Source organism: Helianthus annuus, chromosome 3 (genome assembly GCF_002127325.2).
Source record: "Helianthus annuus cultivar XRQ/B chromosome 3, HanXRQr2.0-SUNRISE, whole genome shotgun sequence".
In the NCBI taxonomy this organism is placed as follows: Eukaryota; Viridiplantae; Streptophyta; class Magnoliopsida; order Asterales; family Asteraceae; genus Helianthus; species Helianthus annuus.
Window position 1 is genome coordinate 61,340,741 of NC_035435.2, and position 22,296 is coordinate 61,363,036.

General features: G+C 39.7%; 1 non-coding gene across 1 annotated transcript; it reads right to left on the reverse strand.

The window, feature by feature from the left end:
* Positions 1 to 6,133: 6,133 nt before the first annotated feature.
* On the reverse strand, positions 6,134 to 6,240 carry LOC118490831. The gene has a single exon (XR_004890056.1). It is a non-coding gene; the product is annotated as a small nucleolar RNA R71 (small nucleolar RNA).
* Between the last annotated feature and the right edge of the window lie 16,056 nt (positions 6,241 to 22,296).

The following is a 22,296-nucleotide window of genomic DNA, read 5'->3' on the forward strand; positions in this document are numbered from 1 at the left end:
GTAAACAAAACTTACATACAATGCATACACACATACATATATACGACACATGCATATACATACACATATACTTCTAAAAAAATATTTATACTTTTATGTCATCTTTTCAAATCACAAGAACCTTCTTGTATCACAACTTTTTGATTCATGCATGTAACAATCTTTCAAGGATCATGTCAAACAAGAATCATTCAATAAAAATCCATCAATAATCAAATCTCAAATCTCTTATATACACACATACATTCATAGCTATATATATATATATATATATACACACGCACATTGATTTTTATTTTCTTTGAAAACCCATTTGTTATTACTTTCAAGTTTGTGAAATTTCTTAAGAATCAAGACAAACTTTTCACTATCATTTTCATCACCAAGAATCAAGAACATGGTTTTAAAAACAAGTTTATACCTTTAAGAAAATTAGTGGGTTTTAATGAGATTTTTGATGATATGGAGCTTGCAATTAGTTGGAATCACTTGAAATCACCCTTGGATCTTTAAACAACTTAGAAACTAGGTTGTAATGAGCTTGATTCTTGAAGAAGAGTTTCAAAAACGAGATTGGATGCAAGAAAGGGGGTGTTCGGCCGAAAGTTTAAGAGATAGAAGGAGGGAGATGATCTTGCCTTGGTTTGGGGAATTATGGAAGAATGAGGGAATCTTGTTGAGTTTTCAAGAAGCATGGATTGTGCATGGCTTACATGTGGCAATGAAGTGTGAGAGGTGGCTCTCCTCTCAAGCATACACGACACACACACATACATATGCGATAAAATACATATATAGGTTAAAAACGGGTATTTTATGTAGCGTTTTGATCCCGTTTTAGTGTGTTTTAAATTATTTTTAACGCTCTATAAAAATAAACTCACCAAAATATTACTGAACAATATTTTGTTTGCCTGGACTGGCTACGTTCCCGGTATTTGGCAGTATGCGCGCTGTGCTGCGCGGTACGCGCTTAATATCGCAAAAATAGGGATTTAAGCGTTTTTATTTATTTTTATCATTCTATAGTGATAAACTCATCAAATTATTACTAAAATGATTTTCAGTTGCCTTAACGGGCTGTGTTGACAGTATTTTGTCGGTATACGCACTGCATCGCGCGATACGCGCTTAAACTCGAAAAATTAGAGTTTCTTAGCGTTTTAATTTATTTTTCCTCATGAATATGATTAAAATTATTATTCTAATCATAACAGACTATTTTTAGGATTTTAACACTGATCGGGTGGTCACCGACGTTCGTTTCGCATTTTAACCGTTACACGATAAGCGTTTATCTTACCGTTGCCAACATAATTTTTATCAAAGTTTAATTTTACCAACTCATTAAATTCCACATATAAACATCATATTCAGTCAAATATAGCCTTTTATCTATTCACAACACGTGTTACAATTGTACGGTACGGCCTGAAAAGCCGGGTGTCAAAGTCTCCCCCTGTTTAGGAAATTTCGTCCCCGAAATTTTACTCTACAGGTTTTGTTTTCGCACTAGATGAAAACAGTGAAAAAAAGCTTGATGAATATGGTCTTGAAGTTTCTGCGAGAAACTTTGATTCTTACGAAGAATCTTTGTAGACCTATATTACATACACTCTCAATTCCTAATCTCATATCTCAATGCTCTCCCCCCTTTCCAAGGTTCAATACTTACTAGCACTTAATCAAAAGATTAAGTCAAAATTCCAGCAAATTCGGGTTCTACATATGTATATTTACATATACGTTACCCCGTACCTAAGATAGTCTAAGTTTACACCCGATTGATTCAACTCAAGATGGGCTCTCGAAAGAATCAAATCTCATAAACTCGTCCTCCTTCCTTCTTGCATTCCTTTCAGATATCCACAAATCACCAAATCAGTAAATCACATGCACGACTAGAATGCTGAAATCGCCTCTTCGGTTATTAGCATAACTCTTCTAGGTATACGTACTGCTTCTACGGTGCTTCGATAAACTCTCGTTTATCTTCCAAACAAATTTCTATAAAGAACAAAATCAGTGTATCATCCATTATACACTTTCTCAACTGAACACAAACAATACATCATGTACACTACTCCATCTTTATGGTAGCTTGAGCCTATAAGCGACTGATCCAACTCAAGATGGGCTTTTGAAAAGACCAAGTCAATGTGGCTCAGCTCTTCTTTTCTCTGCTAAATCTAATAGAATCTTTGCAAGATAACTCCTTTATCAGAACCAAATCTTCAATCTGGAATCGCAATAATTTCCTTCATTTGTCCATGTAATCCTTCTGTTGATCAATAGGCGAGTTTCAACATTCCCTCGATCCAGGCAAATCCTGTCGCTGGTTTCCTAGATAACTTGGGTCTAGTTAATTATCCTTTGTCACGTCAGCTCGACAAAATGGTGATCAACACTTCCGTCCATGCAAGGCTTCAAACTGAGCAACCTAAATACTAGCGTGTTAATTATTATTGTAAGATAACTCTGCCAAAGGCATGTGAGTATCTTAACTTCCTTCGGAGTCCATCATACACGCTCCCAACTTTTCTTTCAAGGGTCCGAAAAGCTTCCTACTATCTTGCTGTCCAATCAATTTCTCTTTTCCTTTTGGGGTTATTAGTGTCGAAGGCTGCACTAATTTAGAGAAATTCTTATTAAATCTCTGGTAGCACCTAGCTAGTCATATGGATCATCATACTCCCGACGGGGTTTTGGCATTCCTCATCATTCATCAGCTCCATTGTTTATTTCAAACGTTACTCAGGATTCTCCTTGGTTCGCACATAGGCAAATATGTCGTCGATGAATGTTATCATGAATTCATCCGGTTAGGGTTCCCATACCCTGTTCCTGAGACCTATAAATATAAATGGCGCATTAATTTAGTCAAAAGGCATGACTAATAACTCGTAATGGCCATATCGTGTTCGAAAAGCAGTCCCCAAAATATCTTCGTCAGCAACCTTCAACTGATAGTATCCCAATCGTAGATCGATCTTCGTGTAGCAGCTGAGTCCCGGTAGCTTGATTGAACAAATTTTCAATCCTCGGTAAAAGGGTACCGATTCTTGATAGTCAACTTGTTCAGTTTTCTGAACTCATCACACCTCCTGAAGGATCCATCCTTCTTTCTCAACAAAACAGATGCGCCTCAAAGCGAAAAGCTTGATCGAGTGAAACCCTTGTCTAGTAGCTCTTGAAACTGACTCGACATTTCTATTATTCTCAAATGGTGCTTAATCTATAAGGAGATTGTGCAATTGGGTGCAGCACCAGATGCCAGATCGATTTGGAATTCGATCTGTCTCGCAGGGGAAAATTCAGATAAGTCCTTTTAGAAAAACTTCTGGATAATTGCGAACAATAGGAATCTCTCCGGTATTCCTGTATTCGGCTTTCGTATCACCACCTTAACAAAGAACGCAGGATAGCCTTTTCGTAACCAATCGAGCATCCTCACAACACTGACGACTCTCAACTATCAACACTGATGTGTACAAAATGCAACATATAAATTACATCAATTGTGGAATAAAACTAACCCTTTTTTTAGTACTAATGTTGGAAAAAGTATGTTTTTGTCTGTCTTTTGTATTTTCAGGATTAAATGAGCTCAAATGAACAAAAGAAGCAAAAAAGGCAGCTAAATCTAACATAAATACAAGAAAAGGAACAAACGTGGCATGCCCGAACCCCCGACAGCATCTTCCCAGGAAAAACAAGAGAACAGAAGGCTGAACACGCCCCGTGCCCAGTGAGCACGGGGGCGTGCCCAAGTGTCTGCAGAAAAGACAAAGTTGTAGAAGCTTCTATCACCCACCACGGGGGCGTGCCCAGCGGACATGGGGCTGTGGTCAACTCTAAGATTCGCAGAATCTGAGGAAATCTTGATAGTACAGATACGCTTATACACACGGGGTCGTGCCCAGCGGACACGGGGGCGTGGTCAACTAATGCAGACAAACTGCAATTAATGAAGAAAGAGAAGAAGGATGGACACGGGGCCGTGCCCGAGCTTCTGTTCAGGCTATAAATAGGGGTGCTTGGCTCACTTGCAAATCATCCCTTGGCACACCACCTCTCTCACACTTCACCCACCACCCACCACCATCACAACACCATCATCCACCACCATCATCCATTGTCCGTCATAGAGTGTGTGAATCGTCTTGGGATCCAAGATTGATCGTAAGAGTTCTTGACAATCAAAGGCCATGTTTGCCTAAGTCTCTTACATCACTTGGTGAAGACAAGCATTTAGTGTAATACTTTTTATTTTTAATCTTTTCACACTTTTTATTTGGTTATGTATTAATGACTTTAATAACTAGTTTTATATGTTGAAGGTGATTCTTCCTTATCATTTGTCCGTGGTGTCTTGGTACTATTTTACTGTCTATATAAAATAAAAGATTTTCACCATTCATATCTCCACGGTCTATATGGAGATATGTTGGCTAACTGGTCGGGGTTAAGGGAATGGTTTGGTAAGAGTCTTGTCATTGTTCAGTGTATAGATCCTGCAAAGGACCTGGGTCAAATTTAGTAGGACCTCCTTCAATACCCAATGATATTGGATGGCGGGGGTCCAAACTCTTTGATCCCCTCATATATAAACTACTATTAAAACTTTAAACTGGCTACTTAGGACTGTATCCCTGCTGACTCAGACTACTTAGCCGAGGGTAACGTCACCTTCAAAAGAGGGGCCTACCACATTATGTATTAATAACTTAATTAATTATCTTTCAATAATCCGACCCTTTAGGATTGTATCCTTGCTGACTCAAACTACTGGGTTGAGGGTAACGACACCTTCAAAAGAGGGGCCTACTACAATAATTAAGATAATCTCTTAAAAAGCGCAAAAGTGCGGAAATAATCAAAGGTTACACTAAAGGCGAGTCGGATCCAAGTGATTCATCTTGTCTATCTGTTTTTATTTTTATTTTATTTTTCAATATTTTAGTTAGTTTTATTTTTCTAGTTTAAAAATATTTTTCTAACTTTTTGATTTGATTAGACGTTGAGGATAAACCGGTATTAAAAGCTCTTGTGTCCTTGGATGACCTCGGTATCTTACCAACACTATACTATGCTCACGATGGGTGCACTTGCCCATATGTGTGTTTAGTGTTAGTAAATATCGTGTTTCATAAATTCAAAACTTGGCTAAAAAGGTGTTAAAGGGCTTAAAATATACATTAAAAATATAGGACACCCAACACGCATCAAGTTTTTGGCGTCGTTGCCGGGGACACAAGGTTTTTAAAAAAGTTAGGAGTCAACAACCTAATCGTTTTTTTTTCTAATTTTTCTGTTTTTTTAGGATTTTCTTAGATTTTTTCAGTTTCTGCAGAGCTCAGCACGGGCCGTGACTGGTCGGACACGGGCCGTGCCCAGCATTGTTACTGGCAGTTTTTATTTTCCGAGTTACCAAAAGTTGAACACGGGGCCGTGTCGGTGCAACACGGGGCCGTGTTGAACTCCCCAGTAACAGGGATCCGGAAAACAAACACTGTATCTCCGACCACGGGCTGTGTTCATCTAAACATGGGGCCGTGGCGAAGCTTCTGACCAACGTTCTTTTTGTTTTTATTGCAGGACTAGGAACCCAGGCGCCACATCTGAATTCTCCACATAGTGTATGAGTTCCAGTTCTAGCAGAGACATAAAAGAACCCTTAGACGAAACCGAACGCTTTCTAAGAAAAAGACTTAAAGCTAAAAACCAAGAGAAAGTGTCGAGGGACCCACTTCCAATGGCGGACCAGCGTACCCTCATGGATTACCTACGACCCACCGTAGGTAATCTCGGCGCCGCTACCAATGCACCGAATGTCGAAGCCAACAACTTTAAACTTCGGCCACATTTGATACAAATGCTTCAAAACTCCGCAACCTTCCATGGGCTTGCGAATGAGGATCCCCATCTACATATTACTAATTTCTTAGAAATATGTGATACCTTTCGGATCAATGGAGCATCAAACGACGCCATCCTCCTTCGAATGTTTCCATTTTCACTAAAAGACCGAGCTAAGGCTTGGCTTAATGCCCTCCCAGTTGGCTCGGTAAACACCTGGGATGAACTGGCCCAAAAGTTTCTATATAAGTATTTCCCTCCTGCTAAAACGGCTAAATTAATGACTGAAATTAATACATATTCACAAGAGGATGGGGAATCCTTATATGAAACTTGGGAAAGGTTCAAGGAGCTACTAAGAAAGTGTCCTCATCACGGTCTTGCAGTGTGGCAACAAGTATCCACTTTCTACAATGGGTTTTTGCCACACACAAGACAAACACTTGACTCTAGCTCCAGGGGACTTTTAGGTAATCGTCGCCCAAATGAAATATATAATCAAATTGAGGAAATTGCTCAAACCAATTTTCAGTGGCACACTCCCCGAGGGAATAAATCTATTGCCCCGGGCGCCCATAAGGTTGATGAAAGCACTTCTTTACAAGCCCAAATCGAGGCCCTTTCTTCAAAAATCAAAAAGCTAGAAATGGCAAAAACAGCCTCGGTCATGGCTTGTGAAGGGTGTGGTGGGCCACATGAAAATTGGAGTTGTATGAAAGAAGTAGATGATCAAACAGAGTCGGTAAACTACATTGATAATAGACCTAGGCCGTCGGGTCCTCCAACGGGTACCTATAACCAAGGATGGCGTAACCACCCTAACCTTGGTTGGAGAGAACCCGACAATGGTAGTAACCAACAAAATCTAAACCAACGAACAAACTTTCAACAACCAAGAATCGAGTCACAAAATTTCTCTCAACAACAAGGTGGACGAGAAAGGCTTGAAGATACTATATCTCGCCTCATCTCTGACACCGAAAAGAAAAACTCGGATCGATTTCAACAATTGGAATCGAACTTTAGAAATCAACAAGCTAGTATTCAAAACGTTGAAAAGCAATTAAATCAAATAGCTCAGAATTTCTCCGAGAGACCACAAGGCGCGTTACCAAGTAATACCGAAACCAACCCAAAGGCACAAGTACATCCCATCACCTTGAGAAACCGTACCGTGGGTCCCGAAGAGGCTCCCTTACCACCAACTAAAAGAAGCCAATCAAGCCAAACCACAACTCCACCCACGCCCCAACAAGAGAAGGCTTCTCCACCAATTCAAGAGCCTACTAAGACTCCTCCAGTTCCATACCCCGGTCGGCTAATTCGTCAAAAGACCGATGAGCAATTCGCAAAGTTCAAAAATTTACTAAAACAATTGCATGTTAATATCCCATTTATCGAAGTCCTAACTCAAATGCCTAAATATTCAAAATTTATGAGGGACTTCCTCACTCATAAAAGGAAAATTGAATCATTGCAATTAGTTAATTTAAGCGAAGAATGCTCCGCCTTACTACTCAACAAACTCCCGCAAAAGAAGCTTGGCCCCGGAAGCTTCACAATTCCTTGCTCGATTGGGGAGTCCCCCATGCACTAGCCGATCTCGGGGCAAACATCAACCTCATGCCCTCATCAATGTTCAATCGACTCGGCTTAGGAAAAACAAGCCCTACAAAAATTAGCATACAGCTCGCCGATAGATCCGTCAAATATCCACAAGGCGTCGCTGAAAATCTACTAGTCAAAGTCGGCGAATTTGTCTTTCCAGCCGACTTTGTCATACTAGATATGGGGCGAAGTACCACTCATCCTAAGGAGGCCGTTCCTAGCTACGGCCAAGCAGTAGTAGATATGAATGATGGAACACTAACATTGAGGATTGGGGACGAGGAAATGAAGTTTGGAATCGGGAAAAGAGTAGAAGACGAAGACCTGGTCAACTACATGAAGGTCATTGACTCAAGTTTGGATGATGCTCCCCGACGGTGTAGCATGGAACGCAAAACATCCCACTTGGGTAACATATGACCATGCTTTGGGTCTAGCCAAGGACCCTTATAAATGTGGCGCACCACGGAGGCATTCCGCGGAACTATCGTTAGTTTAGCTTAGATTAATTTTTATGGTTTCTAGTTTAGTTTTAATTTTCAGGAATAAAACACACTCGAGATGGTGAAGGATAACAAGGGAAACTTGCACCAGCACCCCATGCACAAAAACAGGACGTCCCGAAAATTTTTCTTCGTTACAGCAAGTTCAGCACGGGCCATGCCCGCCCAACACGGTCCCGTGCTGCACAATCTGCAAGAAATGCCCAGTTCAGGTAACTGGACACGAGGCGTGCTCACTAAACACGCCTCCGTGCCCAGGCTTCTGTTTCTTTTTATCAATTTTCGTTACTGGCGATCTGAACACGGGGCCGTGCCCGGACACCACGGGTGTGACAACCCGTAACTTCGAGGTATAAACCGTTCATTTTCATATCTATTAATCGGACCTTATACTTATTTTATTTGACAAGTTAATTTTTATACTTAACTAAATTATATTATAAGTTTGCATTATAAAGGCAATTAACTTGGAACAGAATCCTTAACCTTTGGAACCGACTCGAACTGTTTGAACTGTAGCCATGTCTCGCTAGTCGACCCAACCTACTCCTCGCGTAACCCGAAACCTTTGAGGTCCAAACCATAACGTGTATATTATATATTTATGTCTTACACTAATATTAGTTGTTAGTAAAAAAATTAATAGTGAATATCTAATGCTTATAATGAGTCCACCATTATATACGTACAAGTATGCATGTATATGACAACATGTTGCTGCCAAAAGAAAAGAAAAATCATTGTTCCCATTTAGATGTGCAACCCAAGGTCGGCCCAACCCCATTCTAGAAATCCCAAACCGCCCCAAATACTTATTCCGCAAATTACGTAGATGTGCATGTTATGTTGATAAGTGTTCTCATATTCCTTTTTTCCCTACAACCCTAACGTGAGGCATACTGTTCTTTCCCTTCCTCTTGAAGTGCAACGGCAGCAAGGAGGATCCCCCCCCCTGCGATCTCACTGCTTTCTTGCTACCCTCTTAACTCGCTCGCATCTTCTACGGTAAGTGTTTATGTTTGTATTGACTTGAAACTTGCTGATAGGATAATATGTATAACGATCATGTATGTATTGTTGCGAGTATTTTGGTTGTGATTATGTCTAATTTATGGTTTGAAGTGTTACGGATTAAAGTGTAGCCTAGGGTTGTGGAAACCAAGTATTGGTGCGTAATGTTGTCGAATATTTCGTATGTATTTATGAATATGGTTAGGGTTATATCGTTGATGTTTGAACATGGTAAACTTGAGATAAATAACCTAAAACCTGTTGTGATTAATGTTATAACTGTTCGGGTTCACTAATGAAGAGTTTGCGGGGTTCGGGTAACGACTAGAGCTGAAACAGAATCTGTCTAGGATTCTGCAGCCAACTTCAGTTGGCTGTAAACGAACCGTTATTAATTGAAAATTTGATTTTCTGAATTCTAAATTATATGTTCTCGAAAAATGAATCAAATGGCATTGGAATCATATTTTTTCGAGGTCGTTTGCTATTTTTAAAGGTCCGTTTTGTACAGCAGCAAAAGCTGCGTTTTTACTGCAGAAAATGTGTGTTATGTTTCTCGTCATAACTTGATATTTGTGTAGAATTAGTCATGCAATTTTTACAGTAGATGGCCACGGGTGTTGTTGTAATTCTCCAATTGGAATTTCGTCAATCGGACTTACGATTTGAATTTTAAATAAATTTTTCCGTGGACTGCAGTCAGAAAGTGAAGAATCTGATTGCAGCCCGGTAAATGATTTTTATAAAATAATTGGTAATGGATTGGATCCCGAGATTTTTACACAATAATATTTGGATCGTTTAAAACACACTGTAAAAATTTGGGAATTTTTGGAATAAAACTGTTTTATTAAAATACCCGAAAACAGCCCAGTTTCGAGTATTAAAGCTGAAACGTATTAAATCGAAATGTGTGCATCTAATTGTTAGCTGTGTTATCTGAGAATGATCGAACAGGTTTAATATCAACATTAAATGTCCTTTAAGTTGTTGTATGCTACGACCATCTATATATGCGTATACATATACCGTTGGAACGAAAATATATATGTGGAATATACATGTAAGTTGTCAACGTGATTGCATGATACGTGTTAGATACGCGTAAGGATTTCGTGCTTTATTTGAAATCACTAATAAACTAAATGGTAATCATACTAGGATGTGATTGACCAACCCTGAGTGTTAGCTATTTTTAAGAGTCCAACCGAGCAACCAAAGGTGAGTTCACACTTTCTACAAGGCATGGGATTCCCGGTGGTTGGGAATGGGTAAAGGACTTAATCTAAAACTGCGTGACTCCTTTTTTGGAACATGTACCACATCCTCTTTATTGAAGGGTGACAACATGTACAAAGAACTTAATCGGAACCTGCGTAATCTCCTGGTTTGAAGATTTCGTACACATCCTCTTTATTGAAGGGTGATAACATTGATACTAGACCAACAACTCTATCATGAAGTCCCTCATTTAATATCGACTTAATCGCCGGGCCAATGGCGAGTGGGGCATTAGTTAGATAGCGCTATTTAGGTTTGACAAGCCTCACACCGTGCCGCAGAGGACGGGCGTGAACTAATGGATCTGGGCACTAGTCAATGATGATAGACATTGATGTTAGGGCACCAACTTACTTCAGTCAATGGTCGATATGGTAACGGGTCTAGTGGGTTAAACATGGGGTAACCCCCACGACAAGTAAGCTAACTAACAAGAAACTATGGTTTTTGAAACAACTTAAAACGAACACCCAATTGTGAACTCGCTCAACTTTGTTGTTGATTCGGTACTATATGCCTTGCAGGTCGTTAGGTGCTTAGATGGAGCTTGCACAGGAGGAAGAGGTCGTGGTGGGACATGGACTGTTGAATTCCATGTTTAACTTATGAACTTTTACACTGTATTATGGTTTTAAATTTAATGCTTCCGCTGACAACTTAAATTTGGTTAAACTGTTTTGGACACCAATTATATTGTGTGGTTTGGAATTTCTTTATTGACTTATAATGTTCAATATGATTGGTGGCTTGATCCTGGTCACGTCACGCTCCCTACGGTGATACTCCGCGTGTGGAATTTGGTGGTGTGACAGATTGGTATCAGAGCCATTGGTTATAGTGAACTCGGTTTTAAAAAGGGAAAAAATATTTTTGACAAAACCAGACTGTAACCTGTTCAGTGCTCAACAATCCACAACAACGCTTCGCTCCACGTGCAAGACTCAACACTCTAGGTGGTATGATTTATGTTTGTATTGCCGACTTGCTGGATTACTTTTGCATGGTGTGCTGTTTGTGATATGTTTAGGTAGGGTAGTAGCATGTTGTCTATTAGCCCTAATGCGTTCTTTGTGATACTCAACTGTTTATTCGAAACTTGGCAAGTAGTGATCAAATTATTTTTCCTGTTTTCTCGTCACCTCGCTACGACAACCGCTTTATGCGTTCTACCTATTCATGCAATTGTCTTGACATGACGTCCCCGTTACAGCCAGGATTCAGATCTGACCCTCCGTATATTCAGTTTGCACGTCGACATTCACGTAGACCCGAACCAACCCAAACGAACTCAGGTTTAGGAGAACTATACCCATGCATCCATGTTGACGAACCTTGTCATCTCCACCTGTCATCGTCACCAGAAACGAAGCAGTCAGAGTTACAAGCGTTTGTCGTTTTGCAACTTGAAACCCTACCAACCAAATTTTTTTGGGCAAGTGATAGATTTTCGTGACCGTGATGCGACAAACTTCCCTTTTGTGCCATGACACTGTACACCACTACTGGGATTGCTTCTAGACAATAGATAAGTTGGATTAAATCCTTCGGTTATTGTTTAACTCTTGTTTTCACTCAACTCTTCGTATGAACCTCACTAATCCCCTGTTTCTTCGATTGGTAACCGATTTAATGAAACGCTAACAACCATACACCGATTCCCACCGATCACAAAGATTGCCCTCATTACCCTGTTGGATGGATAACTCTCATTCTACTTTGATTTACACCTTCGTATACCTAACTTAGCAAATGGATGCTTCTTAATGTCGGGATAGCCTTCGGGACATTCGTGAACGGAGATACGGATCACTCAACCTACAAACGAACACGATAATCTATATGTTTACCTTACCCCCTTACGCGAACATGATAGCCTCCTTAAATACGCGGAACCTTTGCACTAGCTTTTGTACCGACACATGATTGTTGATTAATGATATGTCTAATTTCTACCATTGGCTTAGGCCAAACCATCACACTCTTACCACAGTGACATTACGTTCTCGCTTCTCCATGCTAAGAGACTGAAACGAACACCCTCTAGCCTAGAGAATTTGGAAGGCTTGACTCTCGATCATTGGTGATCACTCCACAAAACTTTGAGGGTGGTGATGTATTGTTGATACGATCATACTCTCTTGAACACGTTTTCGCATCTTTTCTTTGGAACCTCACGACTACACAGACATATCTTGGATTCATTCGCACGACGGAAGGGAAATTTCACCGAATTTGGTTACTTATCAAGTCGATGAATCACAGACCCATCTAAGTTCATTGATCTAGGTGAATTGCTCCTCCTTCGCATGTGGGCGAGTCTAACAACTTTTGACGAAGGACTCAGTGAACCTTCACACTACAAACTTACCCCATAACCACGCTACTATGGTGAATTCTTGTTATCATTGATCTATCCGCGTGACATCTCTATGTGATCAACGACAAACTTTATCTTAACTATACCCAACTTGCGTACGACCAGCTGTACCTTCGACATCTGGTAAAACCCCTGCTGTGGATTCTTAAACGCTTATTTGTCCATTGCGACTACTCTTTCTCATGTTTCCGCATCCATACGAGATACACTTTTGGATCCTGTGATCCTAACAACATTCCCCACGAACGCTCGCTTGGACAAATTACACTCTACGAACATTACTCGATGTGCATGGGGCCAGGAATATGATGATACCACAAGTACTGTTCTTTGATCTTGAGATGACCAATATGACACGACGCTCGAATTTAGTCTACCCTGATGGATATGTCATTTGTTTTTCTTCGACGACATCTAAATCTACTCGAAGAGCTAGTAGGAATCCGAGCGATACCTACACCTTACCGTGAAGCTCCTACGACCCAAACAACCCTATGTTTCCAACGAGCGACTATTGGGCATTGCGAAACCCGTTTTCTTGATTGTATGCACAAACCCTCGTAAGTCTAAAGCTTAGTCAGGACTCCGTGTTTCAACAGTTGAAGGTGGAACTCTGTAGTATTCCCATTCTTTCGTTACCAGAAGGCGCAGGTGATTTCGTTGTTTATTGTGATGCGTTTATTTAGGGACTTGGTGGGGTGTTGATGCAACGTGAGAAAGTCATTGCTTACGCATCACACCAACCTAAGGATTCACGAAAGGAACTACACTACCCATGACTGGGAGTTGGGAGCAGTAGTGGTTGCACTCAAGATATGGAGACATTACTTGGACGGTACCAAGTGCACTATTTACACCAATCACAAGAGTCTCCAGCATATCTTCGATCAGAAGGAGTTGAACATGCGACAACGTCGACGAGTCAAACTCTTTAACGACTGTGTGTGCGCAATCAAGCATCATCCAGGCAAGGCCAATGTTGTGGCTGACGCCCTCAGTCATACAGAAACCAAACCTAAGCGTGTACGTGCTTTACAGCTTACTATCGACTCCAGTCTTCCTACCCAGAATCCGCAACACCCAGGTCGAAGCATTGGAAGAAGGGGACCTTTTTGCTGAATCCATGCGGGGCATGGAAAAGCGACTTGAACCTAAGGAAGACGGTACTCACTACTTCAGGGAACGTGACTGAGTTCCATTCTTTGGAAACTTACGAGAGCTTGTGATGGACGAAGCACACAAATCTCGCTACTTGGTGCATCCTGGTTCTAGTAAGATGTACCAGGATCTCAGAACTCTTTACTGGTGACCCCACATGAAAGCTAACATAGCGACCTATGTAGTAAATGTTTGACCTGTGCGAGAGTCAAAGTCGAATACCAGAAGCCATCAGGCCTACTCCAACAACCAGAGATCCCGACATGGAAATGAGAACAAATTTCCATGGACTTTATTACTGGCCTACCTAGATCTCAACGAGGAAATGACACCATTTGGGTGATCGTAGATCGACTGAAAAAGTCTGCACACTTTCTAGCCATCAAGGAAACAGAAAAGTTTTCTACGCTCACAGACATCTACCTGAAGGAAGTGGTCGCTAGGCACGGGGTGCCAACTTCCATCATCTCTGATCGTGACACGCGTTTTGCATCCGATTTGTGGCAAGCGATGCACAAATCCTTTGGCTCACGTCTAGACATGAGCAAAGCTTATCACCCACAAACGGATGGGCAGACTGAACGCACAATCCAGACTCTCGAAGACATGCTTCGAGCATGTGTAATCGACTTTGGTAACGGCTGGGAAAGGCACTTACCTCTAGTGGAGTTTTCGTATAACAACAGTTACCACACCAGCATCCAGGCTGCTCCGTTCGAGGCATTTTACGGACGGAAATGTCGATCACCTCTTTGTTGGGCAAAAGTTGGTGACAGCCAAATCACTGGCCTAGAACTTGTCATCAACACAATGGAAAAGATTGCCCAAATAAGACAACGAATGGCGGCAGCTCGCGACCGTCAAAAAAGCTACGCTGATAAGCGCAGGAAACCACTCGACTTCCAGGTTGGGGATCGAGTGCTACTTAAAGGCTCACCTTGGAAATGTGTGATTCGCTTTGGCAAACAGGGCAAGCTTAATCCGCGTTATGTTGGACCTTTCGAAATCACTGAGAAAATCGGCAAGGTGGCGTACAGATTGAATCTGCCCGAAGAGCTCAGTGTTGTTCACGACGTATTCCATGTGTAGAATCTGAAGAAGTGTCTGTCAGATGAGACCCTCATCGTTCCTTTTAAGGAACTCACTATCGACGACCAGTTACGTTTCGTCGAGGAACCGGTGGAAATTATGGACCGGGAGATCAAGACCCTCAAACGTACCAGGATACCCCTTGTTCGAGTTTGTTGGAACTCCCGTCGTGGCCCAGAATTCACTTGAGAAAGGGAGGATCAGATGAAACGCAAGTAACCCCAGTTGTTTAAGAAAGGTGAGTCCAGTACTAAAGCTACTTCGGAATTTCGGGACGAAATTCCAACCCAACAGGGGGATGATGTGACACCCCAGGAAAACACTCAACCGCACTAGCTTATTCAGTGGATGTATGCTAAATTTCGAGACAAAATTTCTTTCAACTTGGGGATGATGTGACAACCCGTAACTTCGAGGTATAAACCGTTCATTTTCGTATCTATTAATCGGACCTTATACTTATTTTATTTGACAAGTTAATTTTTATACTTAACTAAATTATATTATAAGTTTGCATTATAAAGGCGATTAACTTGGAACAGAATCCTTAACCTTTGGAACCGACTCGAACCGTTTGAACCGTAGCCATGTCTCGCTAGTCGACCCAACCTACTCGCATAACCCGAAACCTTTGAGGTCCAAACCATAACGTGTATATTATATATTTATGTCTTACACTAATATTAGTTGTTAGTAAAAAAATTAATAGTGAATATCTAATGCTCATAATGAGCCCACCATTATATACGTACAAGTATGCATGTATATGACAACATGTTGCTGCCAAAAGAAAAGAAAAATCATTGTTCCCATTTAGATGTGCAGCACAAGGTCGGCCCAACCCCATTCTGGAAATCCCAAACCGCCCCAAATACTGATTCCGCAAATTACGTAGATGTGCATGTTATTTTGATAAATCTTCTCATATTCCTTTCCCTTCCTCTTGAAGTGCAACGGCAGCAAGGAGGATCCCCCCCTGCAATCTCACTCCCTTTTTGCTACCCTCTTAACTCGCTCGCATCTTCTACGGTAAGTGTTTATGTTTGTATTGACTTGAAACTTGCTGATTGGATAATATGTATAACGATCATGTATGTATTGTTGCGAGTATTTTGGCTGTGATTATGTCTAATTTATGGTCTGAAGTGTTACGGATTAAAGTGTAGCCTAGGGTTGTGGAAACCAAGTATTAGTGCGTAAGGTTGTCGAATATTTCGTATGTATTTATGAATATGGTTAGGGTTATATCGTTGATGTTTGAACATGGTAAACTTGAGATAAATAACCTAAAACCTGCTGTGATTAATGTTATAACTGTTCGGGTTTGCTAATGAAGAGTTTGCGGGGTTCAGGTAACGACTAGAGCTGAAACAGAATCTGTCTAGGATTCTGCAGCCAACTTCAGTTGGCTGTAAACGGACCGTTATTGATCGAAAAATTGATTTTTCTGAATTCTAAATTATATGTTTTCGAAAAACGAATCAAATGGCACTGGAATCATATTTTTTCGAGGTCGTTTGCTATTTTTAAAGGTCCGTTTTGTACAGCAGCAAAAGTTGTGTTTTTACTGCAGAAAATGTGTGTTATTTTTCTCATCATAACTTGATATCTGTGTAGAATTAGGTCATGATATTTGTACAGTAGATGGCCATGGGTGTTGTTACTCCAATTGGAATTTCGTCAATCGGACTTACGATGAATTTTAAACGAACTTTTCCGTGGACTGCAGTCAGAAAGTGACGAATCTGATTGCAGCCCGGTAAATGATTTTTGTAAAATAATTGGTAATGAAGTGGATCCTGAGATTTTTACATAATAATATTTCGATCGTTTAAAACACTATTTAAAAATTTGGGAATTTTTGGAATAAGTTAACTATTTTATTAAAATACCCGAAAACAGCCTAGTTTCGAGTATTAAAGCTGAAACGTATTAAGTCGAAATGTGTGCATCTAATTGATAGTTGTGTTATCTGAGAATGATCGAACAGGTTTAATATCAACATTAAATGTCCTTTAAGTTGTTGTATGCTACGACCATCTATATATTCATATACATATACCGTTGGAACGAAAATATATATGTGGAATATACATGTAAGTTGTCAACGTGATTGCATGATACGTGTTAGATACGTGTAAGGATTCCGTGCTTTATTTGAAATCACTAATAAACTAAATGGTAATCATACTAGGACGTGATTGACCAACCCTGAGTGTTAGCTATTTTTAAGAGTCCAACCGAACAACCAAAGGTGAGTTCACACTTTCTACAAGGCATGGGATTCCCGGTGGTTGGGAATGGGTAAAGGACTTAACCTGAAACTGTGTGACTCCTGGTTTGGAACACGTACCACATCCTCTTTATTAAAGGGTGACAACATGTACTAAGAACTTAATCGGAACCTGTGTAATCTCCTGGTTTGGAGATTTCGTACACATCCTCTTTATTGAAGGGTGATAACATTGATACTAGACCAACAACTCTATCATGAAGTCCCTCATTTTATATCGACTTAATCGCCGGGCCAATGACGAGCGGGTCATTAATTAGATAGCGCTATTTAGGTTTGACAAGCCTCACACCATGCCGCAGAGGACGGGCATGAACTAATGGATCTGGGCACTAGTCAATGACGATAGACATTGACATTAGGGCACCAACTTACTTCAGTCAGTGGTCGATATGGTAACGGGTCTAGTGGGTTAAACATGGGGTAGCCCCCACGGCTGGATAGCCAGAGGAAAAAGGAACTAAACAACTCACGTTTTAAACTATGGGGTAACCCCCATGGCAAGTAAGCTAACTAACAAGAAACTATGGTTTTTGAAACAACTTAAAACGAACACCCAACTGTGAACACGCTCAACTTTCTTGTTGATTCGGTACTATATGCCTTGTAGGTCGTTAGGTGCTTAGATGGAGCTTGCACAGGAGGAAGAGGTCGTTGTGGGACATGGACTATTGAATTCCATGTTTAACTTATGAACTTTTACACTGTATTATGTTTTTAAATTTAATGCTTCCGCTGACAACTTAAATTTGGTTAAACTGTTTTGGACACGAATTATATTGTGTGGTTTGGAATTTCTTTATTGACTTATAATGTTCAATATGATTGGTGGCTTGATCCTGGTCATATCACGCTCCCTACGGTGATTCTCCGCGTGTGGAATTTGGGGGTATGACAACGGGGCCGTGTCCAGACGCCCAGTAACATAAATTTTTGCTTTTTCACACCTTTTTACACATTTAATCAACCTAAAAACTTATTTTTGGGACACATTGAGGACAATGTGTAATTTAAGTGTGGGGGGGATGCTAAAACCTTGATTTTTTTGCAAGTCCTAATCACAAGCCTTACACAAAACTCTATTGGAACCGCTAATCACCCCAAATTTTTTTTCAAAAATTTTCATTTTTTTTACTTGTCTAGGTTTACTTTGGGAATTTCAAATTCTAAAAAGGTTATATTTTTACAAATTTACAACCGATAGTTAAAATTTGATTATATATACTTGATCACATAAAAAAAACCATTCCCACAAAAAGTGAGTTTTTAGTCTTTATTGAGCATACAAATATATATCTTTAAACTAAATGCTCATTTTTTGTTTCTTGTGTGAATAGCCGCTTGGTTCTTATGACTCTAGAACTTGCCACGACGATACATTTCTGGTCCTTACCAACTTAAACCCGAGTAAGTAAACGACGGAGGCATTAGGACTAACCCTTTTTATTTCTACACCATTATTTTTCTTTTTTTTTACCACATACCCAAAATCCCCCTAGTTAACCCCTTTGATCCTAAACCTTTTCATTTCTTAACCCAAACCAAACACCCTTTCACCCACCAAAACCCTTTATTTTAGTAACAAAGCTCGGTTTTTCTTATGACTTCCATATAAAAAAATGAGGATGAAGCCAAAAAAAAAAATTAAATAAACAAACAAGTTTATCAAAAAGAACTTTGTTTGAAAGAAATTTTTCATAAAAAAAAGTTATGAAAAATAAAAAGTCTTACGAAAACCGATGTTTTTTACGCCTTTCGCTCTTTTTCTACTAACCACTTACCCAACCACCTACCTTTAACTATACAAAGGTGTATAGTTAAAAAGGAGGAGGATTGATCGCTTGGCAAGCTTATGGTAGGAGTAAGTTCCATGCCGCTCTCGAGTGATTCACTAAAATACATATTCGGCCGAGTGTTGAGTGATCCCCCGTGAGGTATGTGAACTTGTATATAAATGGAATTTTAAAAAGGCATGTTATGCCCTAATAAGTAATTTATCTTATGTAATGTTTTTAATAAATCATGACGAATAGGATTGTAAATAAATAAAAATAAAACTTAAAGAATCTTGGAAATCCCGACACTCTATGACAAGCCCAAAAAAACCATCTCTTCTACCCATTCCATTTGGGAGTGTAGAAGCCACATTATAAAGAGTTTTGCTTGAGGACAAGCAAAGATTTAAGTGTGGGGGTATTTGATGTGTACAAAATACAACATATAAATTACATCAATTGTGACATAAAACTAACCTTTTTTTTAGTACTAATGTTGGAAAAAAGTATGTTTCTATATTCCTTTTGAATTTTCAGGATTAAATGGGCTCAAATGAACAAAAGAAGCAAAAAAAAACAGCTAAATCTAACATAAATACAAGAAAAGGAACAAACTTGGCTTGCCCGACCCCCCGACAGCATCTTCCCAAGCAAAACAAGAGAACAGAAGGCTGAACACGCCCCGTGCCTAGTGAGCACGGGGGCGTGCCCAAGTGTCTGCAGAAAAGACAAAGTTGTAGAAGCTTCTATCACCCACCACGGGGGCGTGTGATATGCTAAAAGTGGTTCAATTAAGTTAACTAAATTAAACCCTAAACTAGACTCTCTAAGCTTTAAATTTATAAAACTAAGACTATCTAAACCCTAAACCACACGACCGGCAAGTGTACCGATCGATGCAGTATAGCCTAAGGAAGTCCGAGTATCGAACCCAAGAGACTCTACTAATTACGCTAACAACTCTATCTAGACTTAGACTGACACGACTCAAACTATTTGTTTATTTGATTGGGGGGGGGGGAGGTTTCTAGAAATCCTAAGAATGCAAATAACGAATAACTAGATTAGCTAAATAACTAACACGAACTCAAACGAAGACTTTGACCAGAGATGATGAAGACTACCTAGGCTAGACGCAAGCTAAACTCAGAATGGATTTCTATTTGATGATTTTGTGGTGTGGAACCGGGATCTTTAGATACTAAACCTATTAAGACACCACTAAGCCCCTTAAACACTCTCAAGGCGATTCTTGTGGCACTACCTAGGCTGTTACGCTTACCGGTTTTCTAGATTTACTCACAGTCCTCTAGTTTCTTGAAAGTGCCTATATAAGACGCTCTACCTCACAGCGCGAACGTCTAAAGCAACTACGGGTTTTAATCTTGGTTTAATAGACAATGGAATGCTAAGGACTTATAACCAAACCGAGACCTATTAATAACCTCAAGCCTCACAGCGACAAGTTTAGTAGAACACTTGATTTTATTAAATTACCGAATATTACTTCTAAGGTTACTTACTCGATTTTTACTCTAAAGGATTAATGATCTATTACGTGATAAAGACCGTCACCTAAATCAAGAACCCTAGCACAACCCTATTATGTGATAAAGACCGTCACCAAGGATTATACGAAGCAATAATCAATGATAAAATAATCGTCAAGCACGCATATGCACCAAGTTAAATTCCCGAAGCTTTTACAATACAAGAAAAATCCACAACCACGCCAAAAATCGAATAAAGAACCAAACTTTATTTAACTATTGTCATCACCTAGGTAGTTTATGAAGTTTTAGCCAATAATCATGTCAACAATCATAGCAACAATCAATATTAATTCAGAATTCATCATTAAAAACTAAGAATAAATGAAACCGAAAGATAAACAGAAGTATAGAACCCGAAAATCTTCAACTCCGCGTGTTCCCGAGCTTCCTAGATGATTCCTTGACCTCCCGAATGTTCTCGAGCCTTCAAAACAACCTTCAGATGTCCAAACTTCGCCCTCAAGTCGTGTCTGATGTGATATTATGTGCGGCTACCCTTTTAACTTTTTGTCCAAGTTATTCTTATATGTATTCGTCCAAGGCTTTCTAATCATAGGGTCCAATAGAATTCACTCCTTTACGTCCAAGTAATGTTGCTGGACTGAACATATATAGCGGCCCAATAAAAACCCTAACTCCATCCTTCTGAATTTTCGATTTCCACTCCAGCAGCCTTTTAGATTCTTTCTATAATATATATTAAGTCAGCCACTATTTTTTCATATGATGTGCATAGCATGTTTCAAAAACTGACGTCCCCCTTTATCATATTATGAAGCCCTTTTTCTTTTAAATATAATAAATGGCAGCAGTGTCTTATTCTATAGAGATAGCAGACTCGGCCCAATCAAGGAAAATAGCGGTAATTTTATTCCGATCACTGGCGTCCCACTCTGTCCAACTGGCTGGCCATTTCTATATTACTCTTTTTCGCTCCATTTGCAGCAGCACCTAGCAAAACACAAAACTAAATAATATAATACTAAAACTAAATAAAAACAAATAAAACTTATACAAAAATTATACAATCTACATGAGACAAATATGTGTATTTTACCACTTATCAAATATCCCCACACTTAACCTTTTTTCGTCCCCGAAAAAGAATTATGCAAAACGGAATCATAGTCGGAATAATCATTCGGGACAAAAGCTTAATTTACTTAATAAAACCGAAACTTGTGTTAGCCACGATTGCAAGTATTTTGATCCTCTTAAACCCAACCCGGTTCCAAGCCCTTATCATGCAATTTAGTTCAAGTTCGGTCAATCTACCTCGGGCCTCACGCTAAGAATTGCAAGTCCACCTAATCCCCCTCAAGCTTATAGGACAAAAGGAACAACCACTGGGCTATTTCCTAACCGTTTTATACCAAGATCAAGAGAGTTTAGAATCAAATCTATTTTTTATTTTTTTCTAATTTTTTTCATCACTTTTTTTTTTCTTTTCATTCTTTTTTTTTTCAAGCGTAGACGTTGCTTTCCCTAACCCAGAGGCATTCCGGCAGTAGAGTCGTTATCCCCAACTCGGATTACTTAGGCTTCGGTACTTTTTATTTTCTTTTGCAAGTTCGATTTCACACACCCTTGCGGTAATCCGGCTGTAGAGTCGCTATCCCCAACCTAGATTACATAGAAATGCGCTACTTTCATCAGTTTCTAGCTCCTTTATTTTTTCTTTTTTTTCAATTTTTTTTTCCACGAGATATGACAAAAAACTCTAACGATCTTAGCTTATAACGGCATCCCTTATACTATTATCGGCGGTTTCAATTTCCCCACTTTCCCT